The sequence below is a fragment of the Ambystoma mexicanum genome, chromosome 5p, assembly GCF_040938575.1.
Source record: "Ambystoma mexicanum isolate Mex_15411 chromosome 5p, UKY_AmexF1_1, whole genome shotgun sequence".
Classification (NCBI taxonomy): domain Eukaryota; kingdom Metazoa; phylum Chordata; class Amphibia; order Caudata; family Ambystomatidae; genus Ambystoma; species Ambystoma mexicanum.
In genome coordinates this window covers 956,667,507-956,680,627 of record NC_090930.1, presented here as the reverse complement: position 1 = coordinate 956,680,627, position 13,121 = coordinate 956,667,507, and positions in this window count along the sequence as shown.

Genomic DNA, 13,121 nt, shown 5'->3' with positions numbered 1-13,121 from the left:
AAGCACATTATTCAGCACAAACATTACTGATCAGTAATGTTTGTGCTGAATAATGTGCTTATTTCCCTATAACACTCCTGCGTAATACATTTCATAATTAGTTCGAGCTAAGCGGCGGATTAGGCGTATAACATATCTTTCTCAAACTTTAAAAGGCGCAATGTCCTGGATCTTTTTGGATGCTTTTGCATATTTATATTACTATTTATGACAGGTTTCTTGTGGCTTACCTTCCATCCTGTGACCTGCGACGACACAATAAATATGTGGAAATAAGGGGTTATTCATGTCCCCAGTTTGGATTTGGTCAAAACTACTTTTGTCCCAACTTAATGCTGAATGAGTCGCCCAATAGACCAGCTGTACCACTAAGCCTAGCATTTTTTCCCCAACCTATAGCAAGTGGGTTGAAGCCTTCCCTGTGAAAGATGCTGCAGCAATGACAAAGGCGAAAACCATGCTTAAGGAACATTTTCCTGGTTGGATAATGGTCCACATTGTATCGCTGCTACCATCTTGCAAGTATGCGCAGGATTACAGATTGATAAACGATTCCATTCGGCTAGACACGCTCAGAGTCCTGGACTCGTAGAACGCCATAATGGTATCTTGAAGAATAAGCTTGCAAAGGTCTGTGCCAGCAGTAATTTGAAATGGCCAAACGCCTCACTTATAGCTCTACTGTCCATGCGGACAACCCCACAGACTAGAACTGGACTCTCCCCACATGAGATAGTAATGGGGAGGCCAGCTAAAATGTGGAACATACGAGACCCAAAATGTTGAAAGACGTGGAGCATTTGCTTCTTGCAGAATACTGTGACCAGTTAACTCAAAACTTGTATTTGATTTATCAACAGGTGCGAGAAGCCCTCCCAGTTAAAGATGAGGGGCCAGGTCACAGAATTCGACCCGGTGAATGGGTGTTCACTAAATCATTTGAGAGAGCATCCAGTCTCGCACCGCACTGGAGAGGACCGTTTCAGGTCCTGTTAGCCACACAGACTGCTGTACGAGTAGCTGGTCGACGATACTGGATACATGCCACACATATCAAGAGGATACCTTTTCCTTTGCCGCCCGATGTAGAAGTAAAGAAGGAAACTGTTTGCTCTGCTTCTGGTGATCAATCTGTTTTGAACAACATCAAGGGTATTTCGGAGACTCTTATTGAGCCTGTGGGTTCTGGGGAGACTGCTGCTTTGTCTCTGAATTCTTCTTTGGATCTTTCTGCACCCTTGAGCAGTCTTGCCTCTGTTTCACCACTTCCATCAGGAAGCAACGACACACTGTTCGCAGATCACGCAGTGCCTGGAGTCTTAAGGTACGATCTGCGTCCATGGAACTAGACTTACAGCACAGCATGGCTGCGCCTACAGGAAATGACTGTTGAGCTCGTCCTTTGCCACTCTCTCACTGAAACTTAAGTAAGTGGCTGGGACCGGCAAAAGTTATCTTCAATCAAGAAAAATCACATGGTCAGGAGGAGATCACCAACAAACGAACTTAAGAATTTGATCGCAGAAACTTTCCGGAAAGAGCTTGAGGAACAATGCCTGTCGCTATCTCCACTCGTACGGAGCAACCGATCGATTGTGTGGCTAACAAAGACATTGGACAGAAAAATACATGGTCTGTGAGGACGTACTGTTTTCTTGTAATTATGTTAACTGGTCTGACAGTAGTAATTGCTCTTGGGTTTTGGTACATTGAGAGATTGTGTCCACTTGAAACTTTGATACGCACTGAGAGTGTTCCCACTATGTCTTCTCCTTTCGCGAATCTGCACACTCTATCTTCTAGGGATTCCCAACACAGACAGAGTTATCACAACAATACACTTTTGTTAATCATGAATGCGACCCATTTGATTTTGAACAGAACTAATTGCTGGATATGTTCACATCTGCCACAACATGGGGAAAAAGGGTTGGGTTGGTATATTCATCCTTTGCCTCTAACTACTGCATGCTATGCTTCTCTAAGGGCATTATTCTTTGGTCGTTGGAATGACAGCATCTCAGGGAACTTTGACGGGACTAACTTGAATGAGTTTGAAAGGCGAGTCCTGACGCCCCTGGGATGTTCCCTTTTCGCAAATAGGAGAAAGCTTAATGTTGCTTCTATTAGGCTTTCTGATAGATTATCTAGACCTTTCCAATCGCTAATTTCTTTCAAGATGGCTCCCGTAGGCAACTGGGATGCCACGCCTCCTTCCTACACTATCAATCACAGACCCAACTCTGTTTCCTTCTGCATACAAAGGAATGGTTCTCAGTCAATGGGTACTTTTGAGGGTTGTACCAATATTGCAAATTTGACTGGTGAGGACAGACCCTTGTATGTAGGTGATCCTATTTATTTAGTTTGTGACAATGAAGCTTATCCTTGGCTACCTAGGGATTGGCAGGGTAATTGTTATTTGGGTATCTTGCTACCAGGGGTATTTGTAGCTAGCACCTCTGAGTTCTATAGGGCTCGTCCATGGCGGGACGTGAATGGTGATACTCCCTCAGAAGTCATGGGTGATGTATCGAAATCCTTTGTGCCATTTTGGGGACAGATCATGAATTCCGAGGATATTAGGAGGCTAGCAAGAGTATTGGAGAGACCCATCAACCGGACCACCGATATACGCTACAACATGACGTTAGAACAGAAAGCAATTAGAGTAGTGGCTCTACAGAACCGGATGGTGTTAGATGTCATCCTGGCTGAGCGTGGTGGAGTATGTAAATTGGTGGGATCTGCTTGTTGCGTTTTCGTACCTGACTCCTGTAAAGAGTCCAATGATAGGGGGTCTGTACTTCCGCTCTCTATATTGTAGAGGAGAGGCACAGAGGACCCCTGCCAAGATTCTCTATGCGGTAGCTATGGTCAAGCAAGACACACAGATCTAAATAAAGAGAACCAAAAATAGAAAGAGGAAGGAAAGCAAGATGGTTGAACACCTGGCAGAATACTGGTTACTACCGTTACACAGCTCTGTGTGGAGATCCCCCCACCTGGGCAACCTGTAGAAATAAAGACACAAGCCCAGTCCATATATTGTTCTCACTAGACTTTTCAATAATTCTGCAACCCCAAATTACCTGGCGTTGTAGCGTTCCTCGTCGGGAATCAAAGGCCCTTCTTGAGTGTCCCCCCTTTCAGGCAGGAGTCACGGGTCGTCGAACGTCCGATGGAGAACAGGTCGAACTACGACGGTGAAGTGGCCGCTTCGCTCCTAGCGGTGCTCGTTGACGGGGAAGCATAAACATCCTGCAAGGAAGATGCGTGCGGGGCACCTCGGTGTCGATAGTTCTGGACCGCAAAGAGTTGGAAGAACTGTGGCCCAGCAAGGGCGTCGCATCGTTGGCATCTCTGTGGTCTTTGGGTGGTGGGAAACTCACTGGTGGATGCTCCTCGATGCGTCGACGGTCAGGCCTTCTCCAGCAGGATACAGCGGTGACGACGCGGACGAGAGCATCCTTGGATTCGAAAATTCCTAGGCAAAACGGGAGCACGGCGGCTCCAGTCGGCAACGGTGGTCATCGAAAGTGGCGGACAATAGTCCGAGCGCTTCTCCTTGGAGTTCCGCAGCAGTCCCCGTATCGGGTTGGCAGCCTGTCGAAGGTCTGTCTACCAGAGAGTTTAGGCAAAGATCAGCTGTGCACGATGGTCCCTCGTAGCTCGGGAAGAGGGCGCCTTACTAGGTCCTCTCTGGGTCAATTCTTGGAGGCACAGCAGCTTTCAGATGGTGAAGGAGAGCTACAGCAATTCTTCTCTTCCAGCAGGGCTTCAAGGTCAAGCGTCAGTTTCACTCCAGTTACTCTTCGTAGTTTGGACTTCAGCTCTGAACACGATTCCTAGCAGTGAGAGGTCCTCAGATATACTGTTGATCTCCCATTCATTCCGTTAGGTCACACTGAAGCATCCAATCACTACGAAGGGCATTCATGCAGGCAGGCAACCAATCATGTACACAGTGCATTCAGGTCATTCACTTCTCTCCAGACACTCACAACAAGTTATGGGTATTGGGACAAGTACCGAGCCATTCAACACTTCATACTGCATTCATACAGGTTTCGGGCAGGGCTGTCTAGGTCATTGTGTCAACCACCAGATACTAGACACCCACAACATAGAATGCGTATTCGTCACACACTCCATTCACCCAGGTCATACCAACAGGCGTTCCCACAACATACGGTCGTTGGGAAGGCTCCAGCCAGACTGGTCAGCACTTCCCCACACTACCATATGTGGAACTTCCACCCAACAGCCAGTCAGGGGGAAGGGACAGAGGCAGGGCTTCCGGGGACTTCGGAAAGATCAAGGTAACAGGCGATGGAATGCAAGAGGCCATGGGGGCCTATTTGCCTCCATCAGGAATCTACCAATTCTAATGTCAGGGCATGGGCATCCCAAAATGGAGGATGCTCAGGGCACCAGTCATTTCAGCACAGAGCTGCCGCCAGCCCGTTCCCTGCTCTGTGGGTCACACTCAGGTGCCCAAAAACATACACTAGGGGCACAGGGTTGCACCCCTACCCATGGGTGCCATAAGGGTATCCCATGGGTCTGTTCACCAAACCAAGAGAGGGAGCTGCACCGCCAGGAGTCCCATATGAACTCCTGTGCGGAAAACACGACAGAACACAATAAAAAGCAGTAAAGGACAAGGATACGGAGGCCCTGTCCCTCCGATGCATTTCCAGCATCACAACTCCCATATTCAGGGCAATGCACAATCTGCACATCCTAAGTACAGAAGTACATGTTCCTGAGGGAAACTGGGATCTTAGTGCTTGGTTCTGGGGGGTTTTACGGTCTTGGGGATGGAAACTCTTTTCAGCCTTAATTGTGATCCTTGGCATTCTGTTGTTCTGTTGTTGTTTCATACAATGTCTTCCTGCCATATGTTCGATGCTAGGAGGATGTTGCACGCAAGCTGTAGGAACATTAGGACCGAAAATACATGCACCCGAGAAGATGACCAATGCAATGGAGGATATTACTGTCAAGGATTTGATGGCAATTGACATATCTGATGAATGTGATTGAGGATGTTCGGACATTGAAACGTGGAGTTACGAGTAAAGCGAATATTTTTAGTAAAGCGCTTGGCTTAGGCCAAAAGGAGGGTTTGTTAAACGGTAATCATATAGTGGCTCCTTATTTTTTATATTGTCCGAAGCCCATTCGCGCTATACGGAAAACCGTGTTTCAAAGTTCCAATTTTTGGGTTAACTTAGCTGCCATTTTAAGATTAATCCGCCATTTTGATTTTCACTCGTTTGTTCTATGTTCTAAAATGGTGGACTATGTTTTCGACTTACAGCCAAGACTTCCGAGCTTTGAGTTCTATTAATGTTTAGGTTGTCCGAGAGCCGACTGTTTAAACTGAGCAAAGAGACCTTGTGCTTCATATGAACTGCCATTAGAGTGTTGTCTGCGCTCACAAGCCTCATCCTTGTATAAACATTGGGACAATGAAGAACAAACCTCAAGCGTATGTTTTAGCTGAAGTACATTGTGAAGATACTTGAAACAAGGCTTACCGTGGGATCCGAGAATATACATCACTATTGTGTCTTCATGGAAATACAAACTTATGTAATCCTTTGCATAATATCGTAAAATCAGTATGTGAACTAGCCCATTCACGCTACACGAAAAACTGCGTTGCAAAGTTCCGATTTTTGGGTTAACTTCGCTGTCATTTTAAGATTCATCCGCCATTTTGATTTTCACTCGTTTGTTCTACGTTCTAAAATGGTGGACTGTGTTTTCGACTTTCAGCCAAGCCTTCTAACCTTTGAGTTCTGTTCATGTTTAGGTTGTCCGAGAGCCAACTGTTTAAACTGAGCAAAGAGACCTTGCGCTTCATATGAACTGCCAGTTGAGTGTTGTCTGCGCTCACAAGCCTCATCCTTGTATAAACATTGGGACAATGAAGAACAAACCTCAAGTGTATGTTGTTTTAGCTTAACTACATTGTGAAGATACTTGAAAAAAGGCTTACCGCGGGATCCGAGCACATACATCACTATTGTGTCTTCGTGGAAATACAAACATATGTAATCCTTCGTATAATATTGTAAAATCTGTATGTGAACTAGGCACGAACTCTAGACCACAAATTATTAACATGAAGAGAGGCTGGACAATATTGTAGGAAATGTATAAATACGCTAATGTTTAGATTTCAGCACTCACTCACCTCTCTTTGTCGGCTGGTACACACTGTGAGGTGTTGGGAGCCAGATAGCTATCTGTTTTGCTTTGTAAACTGTACAGTAATAAAAGATCTGTGAATCTTTTTAGCCCGTGATTGGTCTATTTCATTTGTGGTACTCAGCCTCGATATTTCTTTGTTCTTTCAACTGGCAGAAGATGTAAGGTAGACTGTACTTTCAGCTCAGGTCCAAATAAGTCCTCCTTCATACTGCTTTCAAAGTCTTCAGATGATCTACTAAGTGAGGTTCAACCCTCTTTTAAAGCCAAATGGGCCCCAGTAATTGGTGCAGGCTAAGCCCACCTTAATGCACCAATCCTGTGTCCCCACTAACAATCTTCTGTTATGCATGAGGTCAGGACCAGAGTGCTCTGCAAGAGGACAGACAAGGAGGTGACAAGATATACCTAAATTGCACCCATGTCCCTGTCTGTTGAAGATCAAAGTGTCTTTCTGGTTAACTGAGCCATCTTTGACTCTTGATTAAACGCAGGGTTCCCTTGAAGTTTGTGCTGGGAGCAAACTTCCTGTCTGACCCAAACCACATACTTCTTCCCTCTGAAAGAGGTCTGCTCTGCAGGGACACCTGCTGTAACTGCTGGACCCAGACAGGCCATTCACTGCCTTTTATACAGAGAGGTGGGAACTAGCTTCAAGTTTACACATTGCATACCAAAGGGGTGTTAGTACCGCCTTCCTGTTGTCCCTTCTACAACCAAGCCTACTCAGCAGGCTTGCTTCCATTATCTGAAAAGAGGGATAGAGGTGGGCACTACTTTTTTATGTTCATTAGAATGTTCAACCATATTAATGTATCATTCACATTTCTTTTATGATATGTTCAAGGGGCTACCAGAGTATAAAGGCCCTATGACACAGGGGTCTTCAATTAACACTGTGGGCCTCATTACACGGTAGGCGGTAAGGGATTACCGGCACCAGTAAGGGCACCGGTGCTGATAATCCCTTACCGCCCTACTACGAGGTCCCTTAGCGGTCCCTCCCCTAACGCCTGGTTTTACCAGGCGTTAGGGAAGGGACCCGCTAAGGGACTTCAGAGCTAATAACGGTACCGCAAATTGTGAATGGCTCAAATGGGAATGGGGAATGGTTCCCGGAATGGGGACTTACCGGGTCCTCCAGGGTCGGAATGACCCGGTAAGTCCCTATTCCGGGAACACGGACCCGGAATGCGGTAAGGGGGTAGCCATGGCGCTAATAGCGCCATGGCTACCGCCTACTGTGTAATGAGGCCCCGTGACTTTAAAAATCAGATGGAAACCACCTGATTAACTCTGGTTCTCTCAACTTCCTCTGACTGAGCTTGTTAGTTTTATTTCCGCTATTTCAAAACAGACCTATTGGTCTTCAGGGCTATGTTTCCCCCATAATCATCATTGTTTTCTTTGAATATTATGTAAATGGTGATTATGGGGGAAACATAGCCCTGAAGATGGTGCTTGACAGCGAAATGCATTGGGACCGTAGTGTTTCTCAATAGACCAATAGGTCTTTTTTTGCCTCAACAAACGTATGAATAAATAGGCCTTTTTGAAATCTGGATGTGAATTGAATTAAACACAATTTGGATCTACTGCTTAGAAAAGTTACTGCTTTTTCAGAAGCGTTAAAAACAAAGGGAACCTATCCAGAAGAGGAAGTACCTGTTTTGAAATAGCAGAAATAAAACTAACAAGCTCAGTCAGAGCAAGTTGAGAGCACCAGAGTTAATCAGGTGGTTTCCACCTGATTTTTGAAGTCACATTGCTACAATTATCTCTCATTAATATGCACTGCTACCAGCCGGAGTACAAAAAGAAGGCAGATCCATGGAGCCTTTGATGTTTAAATTAGGCTGCCCATGCTGGGGGAAGGTGTGCCTTCCCCCTCCTTGAAATGCTTTGATGTACCCGGGGCTGTCACATTCCAGCTGAATATGACAGGGGAAGAGAGCACCTGTAGGCAGTGTCTTCCCGGAGCACATGCGACTATGAGTTTTGTGCGGGAAGCAGATGAAATGGCTGCGGAATGGCCACACTCATTTCTAGAAGGTTGGTCTCTGTCAGGCTTCTTCCCGTCTTCCCAAACCTCCTCCTCACCTGATTCTTCAGATAACTTGTCCTTAGTCTTCTTGCGGGACTTCCTCTTGTCTGGCAATGGTTTCTCTTTAGACTGTCGGTCCTTCCGATCGTACAAATAGGGTCTGGCTCCCTCAGAGGCCACCTTGGCAGGGATTGGTACCTGCCCTTGGGGGACCCCGAGGAGCCAAACCCGAATTCAGGGAAAAAGCCGATTGGCAGAAAAAACCCTGATGTCCAGTATCTCTGGGTAAATACTGGAAGTCTGTGGTCTTGGAAAATGGCACTTTTAGTGGTAAGGAAAGTTAACAACAGGAACCGTTCAGGAATTCCGTAGGGCCAATGACACAAAAAGTAGTAATGAATAAGTAATAGGAAAACGAAGTTAAGAAGAGAAGAGTAGGTAAGAAGGAAAAGGTTCAGAATGGATAGAATGATGCAGAAAACCGCCTCCTCCTGGGAGGAAGCGCGGAGCTCTCCAAGGGTGAAGATTATTTAGCCAGAAGTTAACAGTAATGAACCGAGGAGGAACAGAGAGAGCAGTTACAAATACTGCCCTTTCCGCAGATGGAACCGCTGAGCATCGCAGAGCTAGACCAGGATCCGGATGTTGGTTCAGGTAAGTAAGAAAGGCGGAAGAACGCCAAAGGTAGAGGCGCAGTGTAGCGTCAGAAATCAAAGAGTTGAAACAAACACTTACCCCTTCCACAGATGGGAACACAGGGGTGCCGCGGAAAGGAACCTGCTCTGAGGAGAGTCACAGGTAAGGTAGGAAAGGCATTCAGACGCTGAAGGAAGAAACACAGAGGAAACGAGTAACTGATACATTTCTGTAGTAGGATAGTAGAACGAAAACAAGAGAAGGCATACGGGCGAAACTGTTAGGGAGAATTCTCTGTTTAGGCTGAATTTCCTAACCTAGTGAGTCCCCCAGCAGCTTTGCTGGATTTCTGGAGTTTATTTTTTTCTCCTGCCAAGAGTGAGACTCTTTTCTCCCACTCTTGGACATGATTTATGGTGTTCCTTTGACTGTTAATGTGTTTTATGGGCTATGGGGTCCTTTACTCCATAGGGTCTCATGTGTTTTTACTATGTGTGTTACACAGCACCCTCTGTGCAGTGACACAGGGGTGTCATAGTGACACCCCCCCCATAGACTCCATACCCTGGGACTGACTACTGTCTCCCAGGGCATGTAAAGTCACCATTGGCTTTACTAGTTCCAAATTATGAACAGAAACCAGTACAAACCATCATATTGTGGACGTACTGGCCAGGGCAATTCGATTGCCCCGGGGTCTGTTAGTCGAGGGGCACGTCTCCGTCCCCCCTGATCGAGTTTTGGCTGGTGGCAGTGGATACTACTTTTTATATTCGACCGCGAATATATCCCTATGGGATTTTCCCATTGTTCGAGGCTACCAACCTTAATTATTTAATTCTCATAGCCTCGAACAACCGCCGGTTTATTTATTTAATAATAATTCGCCGGTTGGTATTTTTTGCCAGGACTCAATTCTAAAATGGCGTTTGTGTTCTCTTCTGAGACTCCAACCCAAGTTGAGCCCTTTGTTCCACTTTTGGCGGGCTTCTCCACAGAAGCCTCCAAAAGTGGTGCCACTCTGTCTGGGTACCACAGGGGATGTGGGAGGGGGTTTAGGCACCCTGGACTGAGTTACCTTGGTAACTCAAGTCGCACTCTTGTGTGATTGGCCCAAGTGGTGAGCCGGCCGGCTCACCACTCAGAATGTTTGATTGACAGCTAGGCTGAGTGAATCGGGGTGTGCTGCATAAAAGCAGGGCTTTGGGGACTGGAACTTCAGAAGTCGCCACAGGACCTGAGAATCTGACGAGGGAGAAGCTGAGCCGACCTGCTACGACGACACCACCGGTGGAGCCCCGCGGAACCGACTCACCACTTCCCGACGACAGAGAAGATCTCCCTGCTGGAGAGTGTTCTTCCACTGACTGGTGGGCACAACCAGTTTACCTTCTTTTTCTCGCATCCCAGGACGTCTTGTTGTCGAATTGCCTGTGCCAAGCACCCCGGCAGCCGGATAGCCACTTACTACTGGACCGCGAACAAAAGGATCGCTCCTTTTAACTGAGAACGCCGCGGCTGGTTTCTTCCCTGGCAGTGCAACGGACTCCTGCCTTCCTCCCCGACGAGATCCTCTCTTCCCCCGGACAAAGCACTGACTTGCATCCGCTGCCAGGAACAACTGCCCCCGCTGGAGTATTCTCACCACTTTAAGGTACCGTGTCCGCCAGGCCTCCCTTTCTAAAGATTGCTACAAGGTAATAATAATCCCTTAACCTTCTGGACTGGGCTGGCCACCTTGACCATCTAACTGATCACTTTCCTTTGGTCCAACTCTTTCTGAACCTTTCTGAGACTTTTGTGCACTTTTCAACCGTGTGACCTTGGACACATTTCGTTCTGATCCTCTTAAAGTGGATCCGGCTTTCTGAACTCTAACTTCCCGGTTTGACTCTGCCTTCCTCTCTTGTTGTGTTCTTGTGAAAGCGTTGGGATCTGTTTCAATTTATTTACTGCTTTTCTCTCCCTTTTAAAACGAATTATTAGAGTGGCATCTGCGTTAAGCGCTCACCGCTGTCTGGAAATAAGTGGGGCTTTACTTAAGACTTGTTTAATAATCTTTTAAGGGAGTGTATATCTTTTAGTGACCGTGTTTTTGAACCGCTTAATATTAGTGCCTGTGTGTTTTATTAGATGTGGTTTTAAATAAATAATTATATCTCTTTTACACCAAGCTTTGGTCAGTGTTTGCTTCTTTTACTGTGTTCTTTTGACCTATTGTGAATACTCTGTATGCTGCCCAACTCTTCTTGAGGGAAGTCTGACTGCTCAGCCACAGCTACCAAGTGAATCTGTGTGGTACAGACTGCTACCAAGTGGGTTTACTACCAAACACCTGTAGTCTTAAATCTTTGGCAGTGGTCCCAGAGGGAACTGCACAGGTTTCTGCCCAACACTGGTGTACAGCGGTGGGATTTGTATTGAGTATACACTTTAGTGTGCTTTTTGAATACTTGAGGACAACTAACCACAAAGCTTAGCACTAAAGAAGCTGATTTTCTAACTATGTCTGCTATGGAGAGTTATACCCTAGAATCATTGTCTGCCAAAACTGCTGATTGCTTCAAAGTATTGTGTAGACATAAGAATCTCTCTGAGAAGGGCAAGAAAATGGAACTTATAGAAAGATTGTTAGAAAACCAAAGTCTGGGTGGTACAGAGGAATCTACCCCCCCAGCAAATGTAGAAAACAGTGATGGTATTGATCTAAATCAAAGTCTTGATAATGAGTCAGAAGAGGAAAGTGAACCTAATGAAGTTAGCCACTCTGAGCATCTGTCTGCCTTACCTGCTGTACCTACTGGGCCTATACCAGGTCCTACATGTAACCCTGCTTATTTTGAACTAGAAGAAATTAAGCTTGAATTAGAGTACAAACATTTTATTGCTCAATCTGAAAGAAACCAAGAGCTAGAGTTCAGAAGAATGAATGCCCAGGCTGAGCAGAAGCAAGCTGAGTTAAGACTCAGAGAAATAGAGCTTAATCATGAACTAGAAATGAAGAAGTTGTCTGTGGAAAATGCTTCTCTCTCCTCTGGTTCCTCTAGGAGTTCCAGTCCCAAAAGACCCCGGATGCCTAAGGAATTAGTGGGTATGTATGAACCTAAGTTGGATGTGTTGGATTGGTTAAAAATGTTTGAGTATAATCATGGGCTCCAGGACAACACAGGGAACGAGTTACTTCCCTGGTTGTTCTCTAGGCTTCCCCCTGTTGCAACTGATGTGGTAATGGAGTTGGGGGAGGTGGATAAGAAGGATTATGAATGTGTGAAACTAGCTTTGATAGCTAGATTTGGGAAGACCCCTTCCCAGTACCTTAAGAGGTTTAGGACCCTCAAAAAGCAAGATGGTACCCCTTGGGCTACCTGGGTGAGTGAGTGTTTGAAAAACTTAGAGGGATGGATTAGGGGTTACAAGGTGAACACTTATGTGGGAATGAGACATCTTGTTATGTTGGAGCCAATTTATGATGCCTGCTCTCCTGAGCTCAGGTAGCACTTGGCTGATTCAAAGGAATTAGATTCCAGAAAGCTAGCTAAGGCTGCTGACTTATGGGTTGCCAACAGGGCCACTCACAAGGATTCAGGGGTCACTCAGAAAAAGGATGAGGGAAAGCAGCCACCAAAAGGGAACCAAGAGATTTCTAATACCTCCCAAACCAAAGAGGGCCCCAAACAACAAAATAACCAGGGTAAGCCCCAGGGTAAACCACAACAGGCTAGTGTACCTTCTGGTCACAAACCAGAAGGAGGTCAGGCCAAGCCACCCTTCCAGAGAGTATTTGGAACATGCTATCTCTGTGGGGCAATGACCACATCAAAGGAGATCCCAGATGTAAGGGTAAACCTACAGGGATCAGCACAGTCTCCTTAGCCTTCACTCCTGAGGAGGAAGTCCAAATGGCTAGTGCTCACTTTGAAGTCTTTGCTGAAGAACCTTTGGGTCTTCAAGCAAGTGTAACAGTAGAGTCCATGGGTCTGGTTAGTGATCAGAATAGGAGTGTGTACAACTCCATACCAGAAAACTCTAAAGTTTATTATATGGACAGTGTTCTTGTCAATGGCCAGGATACCCCTACCAGGCGAGACTCTGGGGCCAGCAGAACAGTAGTGGATGAAAACGTTTTCAGGCCTGAGGATGTTGCTAAGGCACTCAAAGGTCCCACTAAGATGTCTGGAGGCCCTGTCCAAATGGCTCCAATTCTACCAGCCCTCATTCA